A 27264-nucleotide genomic window follows, 5' to 3' on the forward strand; every position below is an offset into this window, starting at 1 on the left:
TCTAATAACTCGCGGCACTATTTCTCTGTTACTAACAACTCGCAGCACTGTTAATGAAATATTCCAAAGTAAGATGAAAATATAATATTTTAGAAACAAATTTGAGCTATATTTTTGCTCGGTGTAATCCGTGCTAGTGTTTTTAAATTTTTATGAAAGATTGTGGCTGAAATAAAATATCAAATTTTACAATTTTAGTGGGCCCATCTGCAAATTACTTACTTCTTTTTGAGATTTTTTAACATTTTGGCTCTGAGTAGCCATAGTTCTTCCTGAGCCTAGCTCTCATGTGCTTTGTTGACAATAACAAGCCAACTTATTTGATATTTCTTTTCTAATCTTATACTGGCAAGAAGTCTCATCTTGACTTTTCTTAGACAAGATCCCAAATTGGCAAAAACAGCAAACACAAATATGCAAATTTTCTAAAGTTTCACCTTTATTAAGATAGACGTTTTTTATCACTAACAGAACGGTCCACCAATTTCGCTAGTTTGAAAATCTTTCTTCAGTAAAAAAAAGGAAAAGCCAAAAAAATTAAAAATTGTGTAAATAATTATTTTTTACTGAATATCCAACTACATTTCCGAAGTCCGATTCGATTCTTTTTTACGACAAAAGGGCCAAAAATCTGACAATGTCAGATATATCCAACATAGTGGAAGCACTCAGCCCAAATTACATAGGGCGTATATCGTACTAGTATCCTAGTCGTAATCTTAGCAGAGCATCATCACTTGGAAACATTTCCTTATTTCCACTATTAATTTTTTCCTTTAATTTCTTGCTTATTTTTGAACATCAGTTTTAACTTTTCTTGACGAGACTGCCAATTTGAAATAGCGACCATCTTTTTTTCACATCGACTATACTACATTTGGGTACTATAATGATCTCTAGACCCTGTTCACAAATTACTTTAAAAAAAAACAAAGTTTATCCGAGGGAAGTAAAGAGCGAAGTTGAAACTTGAAACGAACAAAAATTACTGATTCCCAGCCTTTGTAACATATCTCAATAAAACTAGTGCAAATAAATCGTTAATCATTGCAATGCAGTAATCATTGCATTAATCCTATTAAATCATTTTGGAACTTACTGGTAAATCACTCAATGAAGGCAGTGTTCGACTAGACCTTGCACCATGAACACAAGTCAAATAGTCAGCGTATTTAGTATGGATCCATGCCTGTCCAAATAGAAAATCCTATTGTATAACTTTAGAATTCCTTATAAAAAAATTCCATCGTCCATAAAGACGGTTCAATGGTAATGCATCTTTCAAACAGCGAAGAATATAAATTTTTTTGATCCTCTTGGCCTACCATACTTATTCTACACTTCAAGTTTATTGAAAGCAGTGGGAAAACTATTATTCCATTCAACAAACTATTATTCATTATTATTATTATAACAGTTTTTGTTAATATAACAGTATTTGTATTGTATTATTATGACAATTTATTATTATTATTACAACATTATTATTATTACAACATTATCATTATTATAACAATACTATTATTATAATAATCAATTATTATTCAAACTGTTATTCAGAAGAGAGTGCAGTATTTAACGAATAAAAGCTGTGTTTTTCATGCCTTATTATAATTCTTTTTCCGATGTTGTGGCTATATTTACAATGAATTTCTCAACATATATATAAATAAAATGCAAAATTACAACAATATACATAATATATAAAATATACAGAAATATACAATATACAAAATATACAAAAAATATAAACATTAAATGGTTTTTTCCTCTTTTTTAGATTTCTTCTTCTACGCATAGGTAACTGTCGAGAACAACCAATGGCGGTAGATCATATGAGTTCGCTGTATATTGATCTTGATGTGCAAAATCAGGGTCACATTTTCTACAATATAGTGTAACTTCATTCTCATTGCATCTCTTTGTTAAATCAATGATACTGTTTTCATTCATATTTTAAAATTCACGTGTTTCAATTTACTTATTTGAAACAATATCATATACAGTGTTTTCAAATAGAGGATTACTTTCTGTAACAGCCAAATAAAAATCAGTAGGTTTATAATCATAGTAGCCATTGTCTTCACAAAGAAGACGTAGAAACCAACTTTTCTTGTAATTCCAACAGTTGAAGCATAGACCTGATTCTTCCTTCCAATTCTTGTTTAAGTTATCAAAGTTAGTTAGGTTACTTAGGTAACAAGTCAGTCTCGTTAGATAACAAATGGTTATCTAAAAATTTTTATCACATACATTTTGGGAAAATAGGGCATCTGGGGGAGGGAGAGCAGGTGTTCTCTGACTCTTAAAAAGGAGACTATTTTAATCCAGTCCTTTTTAATCCAATGAGTCCTCTCCGAAGTTTATACGACCAGTCTCTCTACAAAAACCTTATATGGCTCCAGGGCATAACTTACAACCTTTGCCCTGAGGGCTGCGGGGGTACTGTCATCCTCAAAGACAGAATTTCTAGGCCTTTCAACTATGCTGAGCAAAATGGCTACCTAAGAATTTGGACTTGATATGCTTTGGAAAATGAAGGCCATGGTGAGGGGCTGGTTGCCCTGTAACCATAATCGACTTTTAAAAAGGGCCCTAGCCTTTTTAATTTCTAATCCAATAGGCCCCTTTTGAGGTTTTTACGATCATTCTTACTATGCGAAGTGCCCTTGTCCAAAGAAACAATAAAAATAGGAAATAACACATTGTGCCTACATCGCTCTTTACTTAGGCAAAGCGCTGCCTATGATACTAACAGGATTATTATGATATCAAAGAATATGATGATACTGCTGGGTAGAATGGGGATATTACAGTTTCGTTATGTGGCGAAAGAATTATTGGATTTTAATGAGGTAATAAATTCTTTGCGATAAAGCAGTTTAAATATATATACAGAACTTCAAATTTACCCGCAGGTCATAACCGTAATAAGCCAGTCTTACGGAAAGTTTCGCGATAGTTCAACTACCCGTATTACTTTAAGTAATACTATGTTTAGAAATTCTTAGCAGCTGACTTCTGATGGTAATACCTTCAGATCTAATCAGCTTTCAAAAATTGTATGAATTTATTGACTCAAATGGCACCTTCGATATTGTAAAATCAATTAATATATTTATAAACCTTATTCTCTGAAGTAATGCCTAAGACTAGATTGGCTTTGATTTCCGCATTTTACCATAAAAATTTTTTTTTAGAATTTTAATATTATTGATGGATTCTACAAAATGTATTTCATCTTACAATTTTTAACAATATAATTTAAAATGTAAACTAAATAATTTTATTACGGTTTTATTGAGATTTTGACAAAAGAAAGATGCTAACAAATAAAAAATTTAGTTTGATAAGTCATCATTCCTCCGTTTTTCAATTTAATATAAAATTCAAAGTAAAGGTTCATTTGGCGATTGATTAGGAAAGTAGCATTCCTGAATATTTCAATGAAAAATCTGAAAAATAGTTTGATATTGCTGGGCGTTACTCTACGGTTAAGTGCTCTCAAAAGAAAACGCTATAAAATTCTGAAACCAAATTTAAATATCCTAAAAAATTTAGTTTTTTTTATTCACAAAAGCACTTCCTATTGCTTTAACTCCCTCCCATTCTAATTTGTGTATGTATAGCCTATAAGCAAATTACAATTGGGCTGATACAATCTAAGAAGACTTTTTTTAAAACTTCAATGAAAGTTACCCTTACATCCTAGCGTATTTAAATAGAGTTATTCTGCTTCACAATCAAACAGTTCGTGGTAACGAGCTGTTACCCACGAACTGTAATTACGAAGTAAGGAGCGACATGGCTCAATAGTAACCGAAACTCTAAAAAATGGAATTTTGATATCAATAGTTACATAAAAGAATCGCATTTTAATGCTGATTTTAAATATACAAGTTTCATCAAGATCAGTTATACCCATCAAAAGTTACGAGCCTGAGAAAATTTGCCTCAGTTTAGAAAATAGAGGGAAACACCCCTAAAAGTCATGCAATCTTAACGAAAATCACACCATCAGATTAAGCGTATCAGAGAACCTTATTGTAGAAGTTTCAAGCTCCTATCTACAAAAATGTGAAATTTCGCATTTTTTGCCAGAAGACAGATCACGGATGCGTGTTTATTTGTTTTCTTGTTTTTTTGTTTTTTTGTTTTTTTCCCCAGGGGTGATCGGATCGACTGAGTGGTCCTAGAATCTTGCGAGAGGGCTCATTCTAACAGGAATTAAAAGTTCTAGTTCCCCTTCTTAAGAGACCCAAAAAATTGGAGGGCACCTAGGCCCCCTCCCACGCTCATTTTTTCCCCAAAGTCACCAGATCAAAATTCTGAGATAGCCATTTTATTCACCATAATCGAAAAAACCTAATAACTATGTCTTTAGGTACGACTTAATTCCCTGCAGTCCCCGTGGGAGGGGCTGCAAGTTGAAAACTTTGACCTGTGTTTAAACATAGTAATGGTTACTGGGAAGTGTACAGAATTTTTTAGGGGGATTTTTTTTGGCTTAGGGAGGAGAGAAGGTAGGGTTAAGTGGGAGGATATTTCCATGGAGAGACTTCTCATGGTAAAAGAGAATTTCAATGAAGGGGGCGCAGGATTTTCTAGCTTTATTTGAAAAAACAATGAAAAAATAAATATGAAAAGTTTTTTCTACTGAAAGTAAGGAGCAGCATTAAAACTTAAAACGAACAAAAAATTATTACGCATATGTGGGGTTTACCTCCTCGCTATACCTCATTCTTTCCGCTAAAGTTTTTTTTAGCAATTTCAACTATTTATTCTATGGCCTTTGTGATTCAGAGGTCATTCTTAAGGAATTGGGACACAATCTAAGCTTTAGTGTAAAGAGCGAGGTATCGACGAGGGTTGAACCCCCTCATATACGCAATAAAAACATACGAATACAGAAGTTCGTTACGTAAGTTAATTCGTAAGTTACGTATATTTTTTACCAATGACAACGTTTGTAAAAAATTAAAAGTTCTAGTTGCCTTTTTAAGTAATCAAAATCTTGGAGGGCAACTAGGCCTCCTCATTCGCTTCTTTTTTCTCAAAATCCTCCGATTAATTGCAATTAATTAATATGCAAATTTTGTTTTAATTATTTATGTGCAGAGAGCCTAGATCAAAACATGCATTAATTCAAAAACGTCCAGAAATTAAATAAAAAAAAACAAGTCTTTTTAGCTGAAAGTAAGGAGCGATATTAAAACTTAAAACGAACAGAAATTAATTCGTATATGAAAGGGGCTGCTTCCTCATCAACGCCCCGCTCTTTACGCCAAAGTTTTTTACTGTTTTAAAAAGCAGAGTTAGGAGAAAGAGTCAAACTTTAACGTAAAGAGTGAGGCATTGAGGAGGAAACAGCCCCTTTCATATACGAAGTAATTTCTGTTCGTTTTAAGTTTTAATGTCGCTTCTTACTTTCAGCTAAAAAAACTTTTTTTTTATATATAACATATGCATTAGATTGAATGTATTTATGATATAGCCTGTCTACGATTGAAATACTTTGTTCCACCTTTAAGATCCTGTGTCCAAGATTAAATAAAAAAAAAAACAAGTTTTTTAACTGAAAGTAAGGAGCGACATTAAAACTTAAAACGAACAGAAATTACTTCGTATATGAAAGGGGCTGCTTCCTCATCAACGCCCCACTCTTTACGCTAAAGTTTTGACTTTCTCTGGGACCACTGGGTTGATACGATCACCCCTGGGAAACAAAAAACAAAAACAAACAAACAAATAAACACGCATCCGTGATCTGCCTTCTGGCAAAAAATACAAAATTCCACATTTTTGTATATAGGAGCTTGAAACTTCTACAGTAGGGTTCTCTGATACGCTGAATCTGATGGCGTGATTTTCGTTAAGATTCTATGACTTTAAAATAAGGCAAATTTTCTCAGGCTCGTAACTTTTGATGGGTAGGACTAAACTTGATGACTAGACTTGATTTTTCTTTCCCCATAAGAAACTCTTCCCTTGGAAAATCTTCCTACGGGACCCAATCCTCCTCACCCCCCCAGAAAATGTCTGTATGCTTACCAATAGCTAATAGTATGTGTAAACAATGGGTAAAGTTTATACAATGGCTGTATAACTACAGCCATTCCCCTTGGGACGGTAGGGGATTAAGTCGTCCTCAAAGACATAGATATTTCAACTATCATTGGATAATTCGACAATGCTAAAGAGATATGGCTATCACAAAATTTGATCTGTTGACTTTGGGGAAAAATGAGGGTGGGAGGGGGTTTAGCTTCAATTCTTTGGTCACTTAAAAAGGAAACTAGAACTTTTAATTTCCATTCGAATGATCCCTCTCGCGAAATTTTAGGACCACTGAGTCTACATAATTACCCCTGGAAAAAAAACAAACAAGTAAACACGCATCCGTGACCTTTCTTCGCACAAAAAACACAAATTCCACATTTTTGCAGATAAGAGCTTTAAACCCTATAGCATGATTCTCTGATACGCTGAATCTGACGGTGTGATTTTCATTAAGAACCTATACCTTTTAGGGGGTGTAAATTAAAAAATACTTGCAACCCTTCCCCCAGAAGCTTTGAGGGGTCAGTCATCCTCAAAACTATTATTATTAGATCTTTAGACCATGCTGAACAAAATGGCTATCTTAAATTTTTGAGTAGAAAACTTTGCTACTAGGTCTTTCTATTTCCTATTAAACGAACCCTCTTCCGATCATCTAGGATCAATGGTCCGATGTGATCACCCATGGGGAAAACAAACAAATCAACACCTATCTGTGACCTTGTTTTCGACCAAAAAAATCGAAATTCCTCATTTTTATATATAAGGGATTGAACCTCTAAAGTAGGGTTCTCTGATAAGCTGAACCTTATGGCATGATTTTCATTAAATCATTTCATTTTTTGGGGGCGTTTCCTTCTTTTTCAAAAATTGGGCAAATTTTCTCAGGCTCGAAACTTTGGGGGAAAGCACAAAACTTCACGAATTCTATATTTTGAATAAATATCAAAATTCAATTCTTTTGATGTATCTACTATTATCGAAACCCTGATTCTTAAAGTTTCGGTTACAATTGAGGCGCATCGCTCTGTACTTAGTTTGTTACCACTAACTATTTGATTTATTAGGTCAAAAGGTCAAATAAAAACAAATACGGTTTTGCTCGACCTTTTTGCTGCTAAAGTAATTAGGACAAAGGTAAATTAAAGCATTTGGGTTCTTTCTTCCTAACTACCTATAGAATATTTATATAAGAAGGCTTGGGATAATGAATCATACTTTTTCTACTCTATGTATTGCATAATATCCCCCTTCCCCCTATTCTTTGCCAGATTTATATTTTAGTAACATTTGTTTTGTAATTTCTACGACTAAGAATTTGAAACTTAACCTGCCAACTTTACTCGTAATTCCAAAATCAACATATTTGTTTTTTTACGATTTTATATGGTAGCCTTAGTTTAACGACATTTGAAGCTTAAAATATTATATTCTATTAAATCCTGTTTAATTTCAAAAACACTTAAACGCAAGAGATTATGAATTTCAACTAGGGAGTGGTCATCCCCTCGATTTCTTTATTACTTTATTGATTCTTGTCTTACAAGTCCTCTACTTACTTTACATTTTATATTTTAATAAAATATTTTTATTATTAAAAATTTGCAATCAATAGACAATAAATTAGATTTTGATTTATGAATATTCAAAATTTTTTATGCTTTAAAACAAAAGAATAAAAAACACTCTACTCAGTTAATTAAAACTTATATATACTAACCGTGGTTCCACCTATGTTTGAAGAATCTTGCTAGATCCAATCTGCTATTTACAATTTTTGAAGGGTTGATTCAATTGTTGAGTTATGAAGAAATGATACTTTTGACCAACCCGAAAGACTCCTTGTAATTTGAATTAATCACCTGAAACGAATTACATTGTGCTTATGGTAAATGTTGGTTGATTCAAAGCTGAATCATGAAAATAATTGAAAAGGCGAATTGCTCAAAAATTAAATTTAATAAAACTTCAGATTGATACGTAATCTAATATTACTAAAACCCAGAGTTGCAATTATTTGGGCTCAAGAGAGAGAGATAAGTGACAGCACTGATTTATTGTAGTTTCTGTTAAACTCACCAGTTTTTGAAGCTATATCACTCTGGGAATGTCAGCCATCTGTGTGTTGCCCAGTTTCAGAAATTGTTCACACCAGGTAACACTTGCAACGCGTGGTGCGAAGTGTATTACGCATGGTTGAAAGAGGTGGGGTGTGGCAGAAATGCGCTATGTGTGAGGGAAGAAGTGGTAATCTGAGATACACGCCAAATGTAATAAGTTTGAAATCAGCATTAAAATGCGATTCTTTTGATGTAGCTATTGGTATCAAAATTCCATTTTTTAGAGTTTTGGTTACTATTGAGCCGGGTCGCTCCTTACTACAGTTCGTTACCACGAACTGTTTGATTTTGTAGCATTTTCGAAGTTAGTGGTATACATGTATTTCCTAATAAATTTGTAAACCTTAAAAATAGGAAGGATTAGAGATCAGAGCTTGATAACACCTTTTCAGGGCATAGTTTAAGTTTTTAATTATCTTGAAGTTTCGTTTTCCTTACACAATTGCTTTCCAAGAAAGCGAAAAATCCTAACCAAGAATTTTATCAATAGTGCTGAAATGGGTGGTGAATAAAATTATCGGAATAAAATACTAAATCCTGATTAGCTTTGGCAGTTTTATCAACCTAGGTATAGCTCTAAGGAGTCCTGCTCTCAAAAGTATTAAAGGGTAATATTTTTTCTAAGCTGAAAAATAGATTGTGCTAAAATAAAGTTGGCGTTTTTTTTCCTTTTGTGGTTTCTTAACATTAATTTTGGCCCAAAGAGGGGCCAAAATTTCAAAATTTTCAAAATTTTAAAATAAAAGCATAGGTTTGGCGATTTGTATTTCATAATGACGAAAGATAATATGAGTAAAACGAACCAAACAAATTGAAAATGATAGCAATGAAGATTAAGATTCCTTCCATACCATCAACAATTTTAAGGATTGACTTTATAATTTGTTGGAAGAAAAGGAGGTTATTTCCTACTGCCTCAACAATTAAAATTGAAAAATTTTCTGCGACATATCTTTAATAATGACAAACGACAAACGAATGCAAAAGTTATTGGTCCGACAAAAAAAAAGAAAAAACTAATTTTACAGAGGCACTCCTTTTAATTCATGATTTATATGAGTGTCGTGACATCAAATGAATAATAATTTACTTTTAATTCACTAAAACACAAGACAAATGGAGTAAATAAAAGATAAAGAGAAATTAATACATTTGTACAAGATATTCGACATATGCAAAACAACCAAAGCTCAACTAACAAAACAACCTCTAAAACATGAAACAACTTTTAAAGGAAAACAGGTGAAAACTAACGGATGAACAAACGAACCAAAGGCTTTAGGGTGTGCTTTACTAAAGTGTTGTGCTTTAGGGTTGTACTTTAGGGTGTGCAACATTAAAGTGTGCTTTGTTGACAATAACAAGCCAAGTTATTTGATATTTCTTTTCTATGCTGGCAAGAAGTCTCACCTTGACTTCCTCAGATTGTATCCCAAATTGGCAACCACAGCAAGCACAAATAGGCAAATTTTCACCTTTCTTAAGATAAAAGTAGTTTTTTTTTGTTTTTTTTATCAAACAGTTTGTGGTAACGAACTGCAGTAAGGAGTGACCCGGCTCAATAGTAACCAAAACTCTAAAAACAAAATTTTGATACCAATAGCTACATCAAAAGAATCGCATTTTAATGTAAATTTTAAATATATAAGTTTCATCAAGTTTAGGCTTTGTCATCAAAAGTTACGAGCCTGAGAAAATTTGCCTTATTTTGGAAAATAGGAGCAAACACCCCCTAAAAGTCATAGGATCTTAACGAAAATCACGCCATCGCATTCGGCTTATCAGAGAACCCTATAGCAAAAATTTCAAGCTCCCATCTATAAAAATGTGAAATTTCGTATTTTTTGCCAGAAGAAAAATCACGGATGCGTGTTTATTTGTTTTTTTTTTTCCCAGGGGTCATCATATCGACCAAGTGGTCCTAGAATATTGCAAGAGGGCTCTCTCTAACGGAAATGAAAAGTTCTAGTGCCCTTTTTAAGTGACCCAAAAAATTGGAGGGCACCTAAGCCTCCTCCCACGCTCATTTTTTTCCCGAAGTCAACTGATCAAAATTTTGAGATAGCCATTTTGTTCCGCATAGTCGAAAACCATAATAATTATGTCTTTGGGAATGACTTTACCCCCACAATCCCTGGGGGAGGGGCTGCAAGTTACAAACTGTGACCAGTGTTTACATACAGTAATTGTTATTGGGAAGTGTACAGACGTTTTCAGGGGGATTGTTTTGGTTTGGGGTGGGGTTGAGGGGAGGGGACTATGTGGGAGGATCTTTCCTTGGAGGAGTATGTCATGGGAGAAGAAAAATTCAATGAAAAGGGCGCAGGATTTTCTAGCATTACTATAAAAAAAACAATGAAAAAATAAACAGGAAAACGTTTTTTCAATTGAAAGTAAGGAGTAGCATTGAAACTTAAAACGAACAGAGCTTATTACGCATATGAGGTATTCTAAAAATACTTTAGCATAAAGAGCGAGGTATTTAGGAGGAGATAACTACCTCGCTCTTTATGCTAAAGTATTTTTAGTAATTTCAAAATATTTTTTTACTAATAAAACGTTGGTTAAAAGTTCTAGTTGCCTTTTTAAATAGCTGAAAAACTGGAGGGTAGCTAGGCTTCCTCCCCCGCTCCTTTTTCTCAAAATAATTGGATCAAAAATATGAGAAAGCCATTTATCCAAAAAAAAAGAATTAACATGCAAATTTCATTTTAATAATTTATATATGGAGAGCCAAAATCAAACATGCATTAATTCAAAAACGTTCAGAAATAAATAAAAAAAAACAAGTTTTTTTAACTGAAAGTAAGGAGCGACATTAAAACTTAAAACGAACAGAAATTACTCCGTATATGAATGGGTTGTCCCCTCCGCAATCCCTCGCTCTTTACACTAAAGTTTGACTCTTTGCCACAATTCTACTTTTTAAAACAATTAAAAGCTGCACGCCTTATCAAATTGTATGATATTGACACAAAATGTGTCAATTAGGCAGCCCTGTACCTATGTTTTGAAATTCTCAGCAGCTGACTTCTGATGATAAATTAATTACCTCCAGATTTAGTCAGCTTTCAAATATTGTAATAAATCGACTATGCTGGTGGGAATCTTCATCTTGGCATACTCAATTAATACATTTATAATTTCTATTTTCTGAAGTATTGCCTTAGACTAGATTAGCTTTGATTTCCGCATTATACCCTAAATATATTTTTTAGAATCTTAATGTTATTCCTAGAATCTGCAAAATATATTTCATTTTACAATTTTTAACAATATAATTTTAAATGTAAACTAAATAATTTTACTACGGTTTTATTGAGATTTTGATAAAAAAAAAATCGCGGAATTCAAGATACTAAAAAATAAATAAGATAGTTTGATAAGTGATAATTCCTCCGTTTTTCAATTTAATATAAAAGTCAAAGTAAAGGTTCATTTGGCGATTGATTATGAAAGTAGCATTCTTGAATATTTTAATGAAAAATCTGAAAAATAGTTTGATATTGCTGGGCATTACTCTACGGTTAAGTGTGCTCAAAAGAAAACGCTATAAAATTTTAAAACCAAATTTTAAACACCCTAAAACACTTAGTTTTTTGATTCCCAAAAGCATTTCCTATTGCTTTAACGCCCTCCCATCCTAATTTTCAAATATATAGCCCACATTACTTATGCTTCCCTCCCCCTCACCATGTCCGTCATTTCCCAAAAGACATAAAGTCCAAATTTTTAAGTAGCCATTTTGCTCAGCGTAGTTGAAAGGCCTAGAAACTTTGTCTTTGAGGATGACAATACCCCCATAGCCCTCACGGCAAGGGTTGTAAGTTATGCCCTGGAGCCATATCAGGTTTTTGTAGAGAGACTGGTCGTATAAACTTCGTAGAGGACTCATTGGATTAAAAATAAGAACTTATAGTCCTCTTTTTAAGAGTCAGAGAACACCTGCTCTCCCTCCCCCAGATGCCGTATTTTCCCAAAATGTATGTGATAAAAATTTTGAAATAACCTTTTGTTAATCTAACGAGACTGACTCGTTACCCAAGTAACCTAACTAGCTGTGATAACAAACAAGACTTGGGAGGAAGAATCAGGTCTATGCTTCAACTGTTGGAATCACAAGAAAATTTGGTTTCTAAGTCTTCTTTGTGATGACGATGGCTACTATGATTATAAGCCTACTGATTTTTATTTGGCTGTTACAGAAAGTAATCCTCTATTTGAAAACATTGTATATTATATTGTTTCAAATAAGTAAATTGAAACAAGCGAATTTTAAAATATGAATACAAACAGTAGCATTGATTTCACAAAGAGATGCAATGAGAATAAAGTTACATTATATTGCAGAAAATGTGACCCTGATTCTGCACATCAAGATCAATATGCAGCGAATTCAGACGATCTACCGCCATTGGTTGTTCTCGACAGTTACCTATATATATATAATGAGAAATCTAAAAAGGAGAAAAAAAATTATGAATATATTTTTTGTTTATTTCGTATAATGTATATTTCTGTATATTTTGTATATAATGTATATTGTTGTAATTTTGCCGAGAAAGTGGTGGTCCACATTTTTTGTTAATTTCTCTGCCTTTTCTCAAAATCCTCCTTATTTTGTTGAAGACAAAAGAATAAAGAGCAACTAGCCCCCAAACCCCTAGTTTTTCCTATAGGATGTCCGAAGAATAGCCATTTGTTCAGTCCATAGTTGATTAGCACATTAACTGCGCCTTTAGGGATAATACAACCCCCCACAGTCCCTGGGGAAAGGTCCATAAGCCATGAAGTTTTCCAGTTTTGACATATAGCTTATGTTATTTTTAATTTTTATTTATTTTAAGAAAGTAAGGGTTTATTCATCAACAGTAAACATAGCAAAAGCTTATTCAAAGCTTATTTCCATAAATAATTACCCCACTAACCTTACAACTTATGAAAGACGATGACAATCAAAAACCAAAAACAAAAAAAGAAACGACAAAAAAACCAAATTAAAAAACCATTTGATGCCTCTTTTCATCAATCTATCAAACCAAAAAATCAAACAAGTTTATTAATTTAATAAATAAAGAGCCCAGAGAAATCATCACCCATTCGTCCCATCCATTCTCCATAAACCCTTAAACAATGGTCTTTCAGCAAACTTTGGAACGTACTGGGTTTTTCACTAAAATGCACTAGATAAATTCATTGGCAATATGAATTTCAATAAGGTCAACATACCTGGACCTTATTGAATAACGTTTATCTACGCCCCTCAGCCCTCTAACCACTTTACTGTGGATGAAGAATGCACAACACATAATGTGGATGTGGATGCACAAGAGAGAAATAAAGCGTCCTTTGGATATTATATGGGAAAATATTCTTAAGTTTCATTATCAATCCGATGCTACTAGCAATCTTGGCAAAAATGCGACGGACATAATTCTTAAAGCTTTGGCACTCGTCGAGTACAACTCCAAGAAACTTCACTGATTTAGCACTTAAGATGATTTACTCCACTTAAATGAATCTGCTCAACCCATTGATAATACTTGGGGCTTCTACAATATATTGCCAAGGAGCTTTTATTGTGGTTGAATCTTAGCTTATTCGTTCTCATCCATTTTTCAATATATAGCATAGCACTTTTCAAAAGATTTAGTAGCTCCATTTCTGTCCCAGTAGCCACCGTATAATGAGTATTATCTGCAAAGCTCGGTAAAATATCTTAAACCTTAGAAACTTCACTAGTTGACAGACAACAGCTTACCCGGCACTTAGCTAAATCATTGATATAGATCAAAATAAAAGGGGCCCGAACCTCTACATAATAAATTAATCTAATTGTTCCAGTTCTGAAGTTGTAAAATTGACAATATGTGCCTTTTGAAGTACTGCAGAGTAGAAATGTCTCTGAAGTCGACTATACAATTTTTTAAGAATTTGTAAGAAAAAAAAAATCCCAAAACGGATATTCAAGTCATTTCTAAAAGTACTTCACTTGACTTTACCCCCCTCCCCCTGATGTGCAAATGTATGCCCTAACCTATATGTTTCTCAAGCATCTTCCTGTTTCTTAATTTCGTCGTTTTTGCTTCTTTGCCGGTAAATCTATTCGAACAAAAGAGTGGCGCATGGCAAAATAAACTGAGTATAAATAATGTGGGCTATATATTTGAAAATTAGGATGGGATGGGGTTAAAGCAATAGGAGGTACTTTTGGGAATAAAAAAGCTAAGTGTTTTAGGATATTTGAAATTTGGTTTAAGAATTTGATTGTGTTTTCTTATGAGCGCGCTTAACCGTAGAGTAATGCCCAGCAATATCAAACTTTTTTTCAGATTTTTCGTTTAAATGTTCAAGAGTGCTACTTTTCTAATCAATTGCCAAACGAAACTTTATTTTTACTTTTTTATTAATTTAAAAACGGAGGAATGATCACTTATCAAACTAATTTCTTTATTTGTTAGTATCATGAATTCCGTGATTCTTTTGTCAAAATCTCAGTAAAACAGTAATGAAACTAGTGAGTTTACATTTAAAATTGTATTGTTAAAAATTTTAATATGAAATACATTTTGCGGATTCAGTCAATAATATTAAGATTCTAAAAAAAACAAAACATTTATGTTATAATGCAGAAATAAAAGCTCATCTAGTCTTAGGCATTACTTCACAGAATAGGGATTATAAACATATTAATTGATATTACCAAGTCGAAGATTTTCGTCGGTCCATTAACTTTCTAACAATTTTTGAAAGCTGACTAGAACTGCCGGTAAATATATTACCATCAGAAGTCAGCTGCTAAGAATTTCAAAATAAAGGTCCTCAAAGTAATCTAGGCAATCAAATTTTCACCAAAATTAATCTGAGACTGGTGTATTATGGTTATGAGCTGGTTATGGCTATGGTTATGTTTATAGCTGGCTTTAGACCCCAACTTAACATCAAATCAAGAAACTTTTGAACTTGATGATTCGGATCAAGGTGTCGCAAATTCATAGTAAACATCACCACATGGGATACTTGACTGATTATAGACAGTTAACATATTCAATTGCTTTCCCAGTAAACTAATAAATACCAAAGAATTTCCTGACGGGGGCCTAAAATCGCCACAACATAATATTTAAATTCATTACTAGACAGCTGTAGCGCTAACGACTCAAAAACCATTTCCTTGGGCTTTATTAACTCCGTCTTACTTGTAACACATAGATCATTCTTTATATAAACCGATAAACTTCCATGTTGATGCAACTCTCTATGTTTCATTTCTAACTGATAATTTGGAATTTCTAACGACGACAAATTATGATCATATTACCATGTTTCAGTAAAGCAAGTGCCATAGCCGTCCACTTTCATGTGAGAAATCCTGTAAATGTTGAAAGCAACTGCCAATACCCTGGCAATTCAGATAAAAAACAGAGAGATTATTTGGTATAACAACACGGCACAGGTCTGGAAGATAATCAAATTCATTTTTCAAATTCAAATTCAAATTCACTCACCATCACCAAACCATCACCATTCATCACCATTACCAACATTACCTGATATTCAAATGTCACTCACCAGCACTATTCAAATCATAGTCCCGATTAAGAACTTTACCTCCCATATTCCCAAGAGTGGGCAAATTATTCTCCAGTTCCCTAGATAAATCTACAATCAAAATGAAGCATTATCAAAAGACACACCTTGTTGATGGACATGAACAATGGAAGAACCAGAAAATCCAAAAGGTGAGTGTTATTGCAATACGTAAGCACACTTAAAAAAAAATTAATATAACAATCATATTCATTATATGACTTACAAAACAAAATTAGGCACAATGTCCTTGTATGCTACGATTCAATTATTCAAAAACAGCAAACCATCCGTGCAATAGCCGTGTCGGAGACAATGTTACAACTAAATTAAACTCTTTTTTTATCCCTTACTTATAATAGCAAAAAAGAGGAACAAAAAAACATACGAGAAAAATGCAAAAAAAAGCTTATTTTTTATATTTTGAAAATATAAAAAAAATTGAAAATCCCAAATCAGGAATAGGATCATCCACCGAGAAAGCAACTTTTCTGCCATGTCTATTAAAATATAATAAAGGTGGAATCGATTTTGTCTCCCAAGCTTCCCAACCGTTTTCTTGAAGTTTAAGTTTTGTTTCATACTGACGCTTTCTAATAACTCGCGGCACTGTTTCTTTGTGACTAACAACTCGTGACACTGTTAACGAAATATTCCAAAGTAAGTAGAAAGTTTGTAGAACAAAATTTGGGCTACATATTTATTCGGTGTAATCCATGCTAGTGTTTTTAAATTGTTATGAAAGATTGTGGCTGAAATGAAATATCAAATCTTACAATTTTAGTGGGCCCATCCCAATCTCACCTTGACTTTTCTTAGATTAGATCCCAAATTGGCAACAACAGCAAACACAAATATGCAAATTTTCAAAAGTTTCAACTTTCTTAAGATAGAGGTATTTTTTTATCACTAACAGAACGGTCCACCAATTTTGCCAGTTTGAAAATCTTTCTTCAGTAAAAAAAGAAAATCTAGAATAATTAAAAATTTTGAATCATCAAAATCATCTGAGTTCACTGTAGGTTGGTCTTGATGTGCAAAATACGAGTCACTTTTTCTACAATTAAATGTAACTTCATTCTAATTGCATCTCTTTGTGAAATTAAATAAAAAAAACAAGTTTTGTTAAATGAAAGTAAGGAGCAACATTAAAACGAACAGAAATTACTCCGTATATGAAAGGGCTTTTCCTCCTCAACGCCCCACTTCTTACGCTAAAGTTTGACTCTTTCTCTTAACTCTACTTTTTAAAACAGTAAGAAACTTTGGCGTAAAGAGCGGGCGTTGAGGAGGAAAAGCTCCTTTCATATACGGAGTAATTTCTGTTCGTTTTAATGTTTCTCCTTACTTTCATTTTTTGTCATTGTCATCACGCCGCATCAAATTGTATGATATTAACACAAATTGTGTCAATTTGGCAGCCTTGTACCTATGTTTTAAAATTCTCAGCAGCTGACTTCTGATGATAAATTAATTACCTCCAGATTTAGTCAGCTTTCAAAAATTGTAAGAAATCAACTATGTTGGTAGGAATCTTCATCTTGGGATACTCAATTAATAAATTTATAATTTCTTTTTTCTGAAGTATTGCCTAAGACTAGATTAGCTTTGATTTCCGCATTATACCCTAAATATATTTTTTAGAATCCTAATGTTATTGTTAGAATCTGCAAAATGTATTTCATTTTACAATTTTTAACAATATAATTTTAAATGTAAACTAAATAATTCTACTACGGTTTTATTGAGATTTCGAAAAAAAAATCGCGGAATTCAAGATACTAACAAATAAAAAATATAGTTTCATAAGTGATCATTCCTCCGTTTTTCAATTTAATATAAAAGTCAAAGTAAAGGTTCATTTGGCCATTGATTAGGAAAGTAGCATTCTTGAATATTTAAATGAAAAATCTGAAAAATAGTTTTATATTGCTGGGCATTACTCTACGGTTAAGCGCGCGCGCGCAAAAAAAAAAAAAAAAAAAAAAAAAAAACACTATAAAATTATGAAACCAATTTTAAATATCCTAAAACACTTAGTATTTTGATTCCCAAAAGCACTTCCTATTGCTTTAACGCCCTCCCATCCTAACTTTCAAATATATAGCCCACATTATTTAGGCTCAGTTCATTTTGCCATGCGTTACTCTTTTGTTCGAATATATTTAACGGCAACAATGACGAAATTAAGAAACAGGAAAATGCTTGATGAACATATAGGTTAGAGCATACATTTGCACATCAGGGGGAGGGGTAAAGTGAAGTGAAATAATTTTAGAAATGAGTTAAGTATGCGTTTTAGATTTTTTTTTTCTTTTTTAAGATTTTCCCAGAATTTTATAGTCGACTTCAACCTAGGGGATTTGAGACATTTCTACTCTGCAGTAATTCAAAAGGCAGTAATTCATTGTCAATTTTACAACTTCAGAACTGGAACAGTCATATTAATTTATTATGTAGAGGTTCATGTAGTGTTTTGCATACTAATGTACGGGTTGGGTAAAATTCTAGTTTAGTGACTTCTTGCTGTCTTGGAAAGGGGTTAGGTTAGGAAAATGAAACTTTCAGGGATGGGTCAACAGGCCAAAGTATGTCCCGGGAAGGTATTTTGAAGTACCTACCTCCACTTCCTCTCCCTCTAGAGGGTCGTGACCTTTGATGACCTTTAAAAACATGTGTTTTATAAAAGTGAAACTTTGCAAAATAGATCTTTTGCTTGAATGAAGTACAACAAAATTGTTTTCAGTTTAACATCTTTGCTCAATCCCAATTTGTAAGGTTTCAAAGATATGCAAATACATTTCCTAAATTTTGAAAAAAAACATTGATATGGCTCAGAATTCACTCAAATAACAGGAATTAAAAAGCGTCTGGTAACTGAAAATTAAGATAAAATTGGAATTTTGTCAAAATTCCAGAAGGAGTGGAGGTGGTTACTTTAAAATAACTTCCTGGGATATACTTTAGCCTGTAGACACATCCCCGAAAATTTCATTTTCCCAACCTAACCCCTTTCCGAGATAGCAAGAAGTCACTAGACTAGAATTTTGCCTACGTGTTGTTTTCGGTTTTTGGATCAGTATACGTTTTAGTGTAGATAAAAGAAATTTGAATTTTGATGTGTAAAGCTTAAGACCCCATATTCCAGCCTAACAATACACTGCCTAATTCTATCGAACATTAAATGAATCAATATAGCTAAATATAAGGTTAAAAATAAATGTCTATATAGATCATTTCAATTCACTTTTATTTATCAATAATTGTAGCTGGATAAATGAGTTATTTTGCTTTTCTTAAGAATGGAAGAGTTTAATTATGCAAATTTGCTCTATTGTTTTAATTTGTTGCTCTATTTGCAATTAGAGCATTTGCTCTATAATTTAAATCTATTATTTACTGTTCAAAGTGTTCAAAAGCAATTGGTTAACTATATGTTATACTCATAATTCTTTTTAGTATAACTGAATAAGACTTTATTGTAAAGAGCCTGGGGCTAAGGAGGGGGCATCCCCCACGCTCATATACAGAATAGTTTCTATTCGTTTCATTTTTAAATTTATCCTTTTACTTTTATTAAATAAAAAATGGCTGTTTTTTTAATAGCACATAGAAAGCAACTTTTTTCTTGAAAACTTATTGTTTGAATAAGGGACGATACTGGACCCACGGGGCCGAATTTTTTTTTATTCTCGCTCACTATTTTTTTAAGACCATGGCTGGGTTTAGCATAAGTTTGGCTTTTGCACAAATTTTCCTGATGGTATACAATAATTGAGAAAATTCTATCCTACTTTAAAACTAACAAACTCGGAATGTCAGTAATATTCTGTAATAATAATACAGAATATTAATCTAATATTCTGTAAGCCTGAAAAAAAGTCAAATAATATAAACCAAAAACACATAACAGGACTAGTAATTGTGTTGCGAGAGCAACACTTTGGTTTTATCCCTTTTTTTCCTATGCCGCCGATCTTAGCTTATTCCTGGAAACTGGTAAGGGTCTAACCTGTGCGGTTTTTACGGAAAGTGTGGTCCTCAGGCCGGATTGATGAATATGACATTACATTTCGGAAAACTATTCGATACTATTTTGTTGCTGTTCTTTTTTCAACGCAGAGGAATAGCCTTTGATCATGTGATTATTGATCGATAGCGAAGAAACAAAACCAAAGTGTTGCTCTCGCAACACTTTAGTCGGCGAAGCCGAGCAAAGGTTGCCGCAACACTTCATGTGGCCCAGGCAACGTAGGTCTATTATTATAATACTTAATGAAAATGAACATGGTACATGGGATTACATAAACCCCACTTTGTTGCTCTAAGGAAGTTCGATCCTTTCCAGAATTTAAAAAAACTAGCCAAAGTATTACTACGTCTTAAAGCTACCATATGTTCCAGGGCTGAGTGAAAAACTTAAAAGAATTTTACAAAATAATGGTTTAAAGGTAGCTTTAAGAGGTAGTAATACTTTGGCTAGTTTTTTTTTTAAATTCTGGAAAGGATCGAACTTCCGTAGAGCAACAAAGTGGGGCTTATAAAATCCCATGTACTTGTGGAAGCTCTTATGTGGGACGTACTAACCAGAATTTAAAAATGAGATTAATACAACATCATAATTCTATTTCATCGTCTTTTAAGCAAAATTCCAAACCTGAAGATTTCACGTCGGCTCTATCGGCACATATTTATAATTATCCAAATCATTTTATTTTGTTTGAAAATGTTTCTTTGATTATTAGGGACTAAGGTTTAAAACAAATTTTCAGGGAAACAATCAAAATTAAAAAAAATTATTCAAGAATAATTCCATAAATAGAGATACAGGTGAATTTGGATTGAACTCAATTTATGATAATTTACTGAGGTCAAATAAAGTAAATATCACCTCACCTAAAAGCTATGACCTCTGTCCACGTAATATGTCAGATAAATCTAATGAACCGGAACCGAAAAGGTCTAGGAGATTTGCTTCCGCTGTTGCATTGAAAAAAATAAGAGCAATAAAATATATTGGGTATATTGGGTATTGGGTATAAATTTTGTTTGTTTTTATTGATGTCTTTTAGTTTTACTGCTGATGATGAACACTGTATATGTGTTCGAAATATCCAGTTCAAATTTTATATCTGTTCACTGTCTATTAAAAGGTTTCATCCCTATTTTGAACTGTTATACTTTAGTTTTAGGTCAATTCTCTCATATTTTTATGTTTGGTTATTTCAAACTTAGCGCCAATCTTTTGAAACGAACAAGACAAAAAGCCAGTTCTGGTTATACCAAACTTCATGCCATCCGTTCAAAACAAATACGAGAAAGTGGTGGTCCACATTTTTTGTTAATTTCTCTGCCTTTTCTCAAAATCCTCCTTATTTTGTTCAAGACAAAAGAATAAAGAGCAACTAGCCCCCAAACCCCTAGTTTTTCCTATAGGACGTCCGAAGAATAGCCATTTGTTCAGTCCATAGTTAATTAGCACATTAACTGCGCCTTTAGGGATAATACAACCCCCCACAGTCCCTGGAGAAAGGTCCATAAGCCATGAAGTTTTCCAGTTTTTACACATAGCTTATGTTATTTTTAATTTTTATTTATTTTAAGAAAGTAAGGGTTTATTCATCAACAGTAAACATAGCAAAAGCTTATTCAAAGCTTATTTCGATTATTAATTACCCCACTAACCTTACAACTTATGAAAGACGATGACAATCAAAAACCAAAAACAAAAAAAGAAACGACAAAAAAACCAAATTAAAAAACCATTTGATGCCTCTTTTCATCAATCTATCAAACCAAAAAATCAAACAATTTTATTAATTTAATAAATAAAGAAACCAGAGAAATCATCATCCATCCGTCCCATTCATTCTCCATAAACCCTTAAACAATGGTCTTTCAGCAAACTTTGGAACGTACTGTTTTTTTTTCCTGTATTAAGCTCATGAACTCTTAAAACTGGTAGAAAAATACCACTGTTGCACTTTGACAACAAATTTTTTTGGTACTTAACATAAAAAGAGCATTAAAAAAATTCACTAGATAAATTCATTGGCAATATGAATTTCAATAATGTCAACATACCTGGACCTTATTGAATAACGTTTATCTACGCCCCTCAGCCCTCTAACCACTTTACTGTGGATGAAGAAAAACTACGAACGTAGAAGACCATACAGTAATACAGTATACTAGCTGTGTATGCACAAGAGAGAAATAAAGCGTCCTATGGATATTATATGGGAAAATATTCTTAAGTTTCGTTATCAATCCGATGCTACTAGCAATCTTGGCAAAAATGCGACGGACATAATTCTTAAAGCTTTGGCACTCGTCGAGTACAACTCCAAGAAACTTCACTGATTTAGCACTTAAGTTGATTTACTCCACTTAAATGAATCTGCTCAACCCGTGGATAATAATTGGGGCTTCTACCATATATCGCCAAGGAGCTTTTATTGTGGTTGAATCTTAGTTTATTCGTTCTCATTCATTTTTCAATATATAGCATAGCACTTTTCAAAAGATTTAGTAGCTCCATTTTTGTCCCAGTAGCCACCGTATAATGAGTATTATCTGCAAAGCTCGGTAAAATATCTTAAACCTTAGAAACTTCACTAGTTGACAGACAACAGCTTACCCGGCACTTATCTAATTCATTGATATAGATCAAAATAAAAGGGGGCCCGAACCTTTACATAATAAATTAATCTAATTGTTCCAGTTCTGAAGTTGTAAAATTGACAATATGTGCCTTTTGAAGTACTGCAGAGTAGAAATGTCACTGAAGTCGACTATAAAATTTTTAAAAAATTTATAAGAAAAAAAAATCCCAAAACGCATACTCAAGTTATTTCTAAAAGTGCTTCACTTGACTTTACCCCCCTCCCCTGATGTGCAAATGTATGCCCTAACCTATATGTTTCTCAAGCATTTTCCTGTTTCTTAATTTCGTCGTTTTTGCTTTTTTGCCGGTAAATCTATTCGAACAAAAGAGTGACGCATGGTAAAATGAATTGAGAGTAAATAATGTGGGTTATATATTTGTAAATTAGTATGGGACGGGGTTAAAGCAATAGGTGCTTTAAAGGAAGGGTTAAAGGAAGTGCTTTTGGGAATCAAAAAAACTAAGTGTTTTAGGATATTTGAAATTTGGTTTAAGAATTTGATTGTGTTTTCCTATGAGCGCGCTTAACCGTAGAGTAATGCCGAGCAATATCAACCTTTTTTTTCAGATTTTTCGTTTAAATATTCAAGAGTGCTACTTTCTTAATCAATTGCCAAACGAAACTTTACTTTGACTTTTTATTAAATTTCAAATCGGAGGAATGATCACTTACCAAACTAATTTCTTTATCTGTTAGTATCATGAATTCCGCAATTCTTTTGTCAAAATCTCAATAAAATCGTAATGAAACTGTTTAGTTTACATTTAAAATTTTATTGTTAAAAACTTTAATATGAAATACATTTTGCATATTCTATCAATAATATTAAGATTCTAAAAAAAAACATTTATGGTATAATGCAGAAATAAAAGCTCATCTAGTCTTAGGCATTACTTCACAGAATAGGGATTATAAACATATTAATTGATCCAACGAAGTCGAAGATTTTCGTCAGTCCATTAACATTCTTACAATTTTTGAAATCTGACTAGAACTGCCGGTAAATAATTTACCATCAGAAGTCAGCTGCTAAGAATTTCAAAATAAAGGTCCTCAAAATAATCTAGGCAATCGAATTTTCACCAAGATTAACATGAGACTGGTGTATTATGGTTATAAGCTGGTTATGCCTACGGTTATGTTTATAGCTGGCTTTAGACCCCAACTTAACATCAAATCAAGAAACTCTTGAACTTGCTGATTCGAATCAAGGTGTCGCAAATTCATATTAAACGTCACCACATCCACATGCGAAACATGACTGATTAGAGACAGTTAATATAATCAATTGCTTTTGCAGTAAACTAATAAATACCAAAGAATTTCCTGACGGGGGCCTAAAATCGCCACAACATAATATTTAAATTCATTACTAGACAACTGTAGCGCTAACGACTCAAAAATTTCCTTGGGCTTTATTAACTCCGTCTTACTTGTAACAAACAGATCATTCTTTATAATAACCGATAAACCTCCATGTTGATGCAACTCTGTATTTTGCATTCCTAACTGATAATTTGGAATTTCTAACGACGACAAATTATGATCATTTTACCAAGTTTCAGTAAAGTAAGTGCCACAGCATGCCGTCCGCTTTCACGTGAGAAATCCTGTAAATGTTGAAAAGAACTGCCAATACCCTGGAAATTGAGATGAAAAACAGAGTGACCATTTGGTATAACAACACGGCACAAGTCTGGAAGAAACTCAAATTCACTCACCATCACCTGACCATCACCATTCATCACCATTACCAATATCACCTGATGTTCAAATATCACTCACCAGCACTGTTAGAATCATAATCCCGATTAAGAACTTTACTTCCCAGATCCCCAAGAGTGGGAAATTATTTTCCACTTCCTTTGATAAATCCACAATCAAAATTAAGCATTATCAAAAGACACACCTTGTTGATGGACATGAACAATGGGAGAACCAGAAAAAAAATAATCATTTTTTTTGTAATCCAAAAGGTGAGTGTTATTGCAATACGTAAGCACACTTAAAAAAAATTAATATAACAATCATATTCATTATATGACTTACAAAAAAAAAATAGTCACAATATCCTTGTATGCCACGATTCAATTATTCAAAAACAGCAAACCATCCGTGCAATAGCCGTGTCGGAGACAATGTTACAACTAAATTGAACTCTTTTTTATCCCTTACTTATAATAGCAAAAAAGAGGAACAAAAAAACATACCAGAAAAATGCTAAAAAAGCTTATTTTTTATAATTCGAAAATATACAAAAAAAAATTGAAAATCCCAAATCAGGAATAGGATCATCCACCGAGAAAGCAAAAAAACAATGGATGAATAGAAATCGGTCTCCAATTCTCAATTTCATTTTTAGGGCCACCTTTATGAAGTGGTATCACTTTCGCAACTTTTAGCTGATCAGGAAAACTGCCCTTTTCAAGTGATTAATGATGAAGAACAGACACGGTAGTATATAACGCATTATTGCTTTAAACGCTCGAAGAGATAAACCGTCTACTCCAGCAGAATTTGATTTAAGAGATTTAACTATTTTAAGTAGTTCATCACGTGTACACGGATCAAACGCTAATTCAAAACTCTTACCTCTTTTATCACATATATGATATGTTCTTGAACCTGTTGACATCTATTTTTTTACACTATTTGGCACTTCACATAATCCTATAATCCCACCATACTAAATTCAATTTCAATTGAAAAAACTTCAACCTTACCTTCCATCCATATACTAAGATCATCCCTTTCCTGATAATTCAACCCATTCTTTACAAGGAAACACCACCACGACCCATCAATACTCGGTTCTTGATACGAATATCATAACCTGGAAATGAATACAGAGGGATCGACTGGTTTGAGCTAAGAAATGTTTCACATAATCCTATAATATCAAAAGAAGAAGAAAACTGATCAATTAATTCTAAAATATCTAGGTAACTCGTAGTTACGTGGACATTCCAAGAACATAGTCGCAGACTCCTTTCATTTATATCTTGATTATACGATAGCCGAATATAATCACTCTCCCTCATAGGCTTTAGCTCAACACTCGTTATACCATCATCACCAGCAATACATCTCGATAAATGATCCTGAAGACTAAAACGACCTTGATCAGACGTTACCATTTTTCACATAAAAAAAAGTAACACCAGTATAAACAGGAAAAAAAAACAGAGGAAGAAGAGTAAACAGGGAAGACAGAAAAATCATGGGGATAAGAAATGATAATAATGAATCTAAATAATAAATTAAACATAAATATGCGTAAAAAATGCAAAAAAGAATACAATCAAAAAATAATAATAGAAAAGAAATAAAGAAGAATGGAAGAAAAACAATTTTAAAACGCATAAATCAAAAATACTATATAAGGTCGTCAATAGACCAGATCCGCCTAATCAGAGCAGTATCGGTTCCGTGCACAAAAATACGGTCTTGATCGGACCACACACTGCGAATTCCAAACTTATCTCTTGAGGCGCTCAGAAGATCACGCTTTCGTTTAGTAAGATTCTCGGCAACAAACAATCCCGAGCCAATAAGCTGCTTCTTTGCTTTAAATACATGGCAGGCTATTTCTTTTGATCGAAACTGAACGAGGACAGGGGCAACTTTATCTGATCTTTGTGCAATATTTGAACCTACACTAAATCGCTTAACACTAACTGTTTCTGAAACTGCAATATTAGTTACTTGACTTAAGTCTCCTGCCGGGCACTGCTCGGCGTAGAGTGACGTCTGCCTCCTCCACCCACTTCGGTCCATGGCGAGTATTTGCTCTTCGCCCTGTCTGATGTTTGTCATCGCCAAGAACTCGGACAGGCTGTCGGACCAACGTTTCTTCGGTCGGCCGCGAGGTTGCTTCCAACCAACTTTGATAGGGTCGGAGTCATAAATCATCTTTGCGGGTAGATGTGGTGGCATTCGAAGCAGATGCCCGAAGCATCGTAAGGTTCGCTTGGCTGCTTGAGTCGAAAACCAAGACTGCTTTCTGAGCTGCAGAAGCTTTTCATTGCTGACGAAGTCGGACCATCGTAGGCCCTCAATCCTCCTCAGGCTCTTTGCATGAAATACGTCTATTTTCTTGAGGGTTGCAGCTGATGCTAGCCATGTCTCAGCTCCGCAAAGCATCACAGAACCGACTAGAGCGTTGAAGATCCGCAGTATCTTCGATACTGCGATATTATCTTTATATATTTATAATATTATATATAAATTATAATATTAAATAGGCCCATCTTTACAAACAATACGTGTTTTATAGCATCACCAACACTTGAACACCGTTGAATAGCAGGGAATAATTTCTCCCTTCCTGCTCTATGTCATCTAGTTTCAGCTCAAGCTGATTAACACGGTTTTGTAGTAATTCAATCATATGCATACAGGTTTTCAGATGTTTTTCGATTAATTCAAATTTGAGCTGAAACTCAATGGATACTGCATCATAAATTTCAGAAACCATCGTTTCAACTGGAAAATTAGCATGAATATTAGCTGTAGTTTGGGATGTCAAATCTTTAAGCTTTTCATCAATATTTTTCTTGATTTCTTCAGCTAGATTTTGCTTTGTAGCCGCAAGTTCATTCTCTGTAGCGGCCACTAGGTTACGGAGATTAGCGGTGGGATCCGAAAGCTGGCTATCCGTTCCCAAATATTGCCCTTTCTTTAGAAACTGCCGGTAAACATGATATTCGTCATCATTACCTCTAGGATTGGAATTGGCCAGAGGGGATAGCCCGCAAATTTGGCTAGGAATAAATCACCGATTTTAATGTTCATAGGATTCATGCCTTATAAATGAAGGATTATAA

The 27264-nt window shown here is 33.3% G+C and overlaps 1 protein-coding gene and 1 long non-coding RNA gene across 2 annotated transcripts in view; one reads left to right on the forward strand and one right to left on the reverse strand.

Moving 5' to 3' along the window:
- The window catches only part of LOC136039740 (septin-2-like), a 249200-nt gene that overhangs the window by 107857 nt on the left and 114079 nt on the right, over window positions 1-27264 (forward strand). The gene's annotated exons all lie outside the window — the stretch shown is intronic.
- LOC136040072 (uncharacterized) lies at window positions 1747-15632 on the reverse strand. The gene is made up of 3 exons (XR_010620615.1): window positions 15502-15632; window positions 7781-7922; window positions 1747-1885 (listed from the first exon to the last, which is right to left on the reverse strand). It is a non-coding gene; the product is annotated as an uncharacterized LOC136040072 (long non-coding RNA).

This window comes from Artemia franciscana, chromosome 20 (genome assembly GCF_032884065.1).
Source record: "Artemia franciscana chromosome 20, ASM3288406v1, whole genome shotgun sequence".
Classification (NCBI taxonomy): Eukaryota; Metazoa; Arthropoda; class Branchiopoda; order Anostraca; family Artemiidae; genus Artemia; species Artemia franciscana.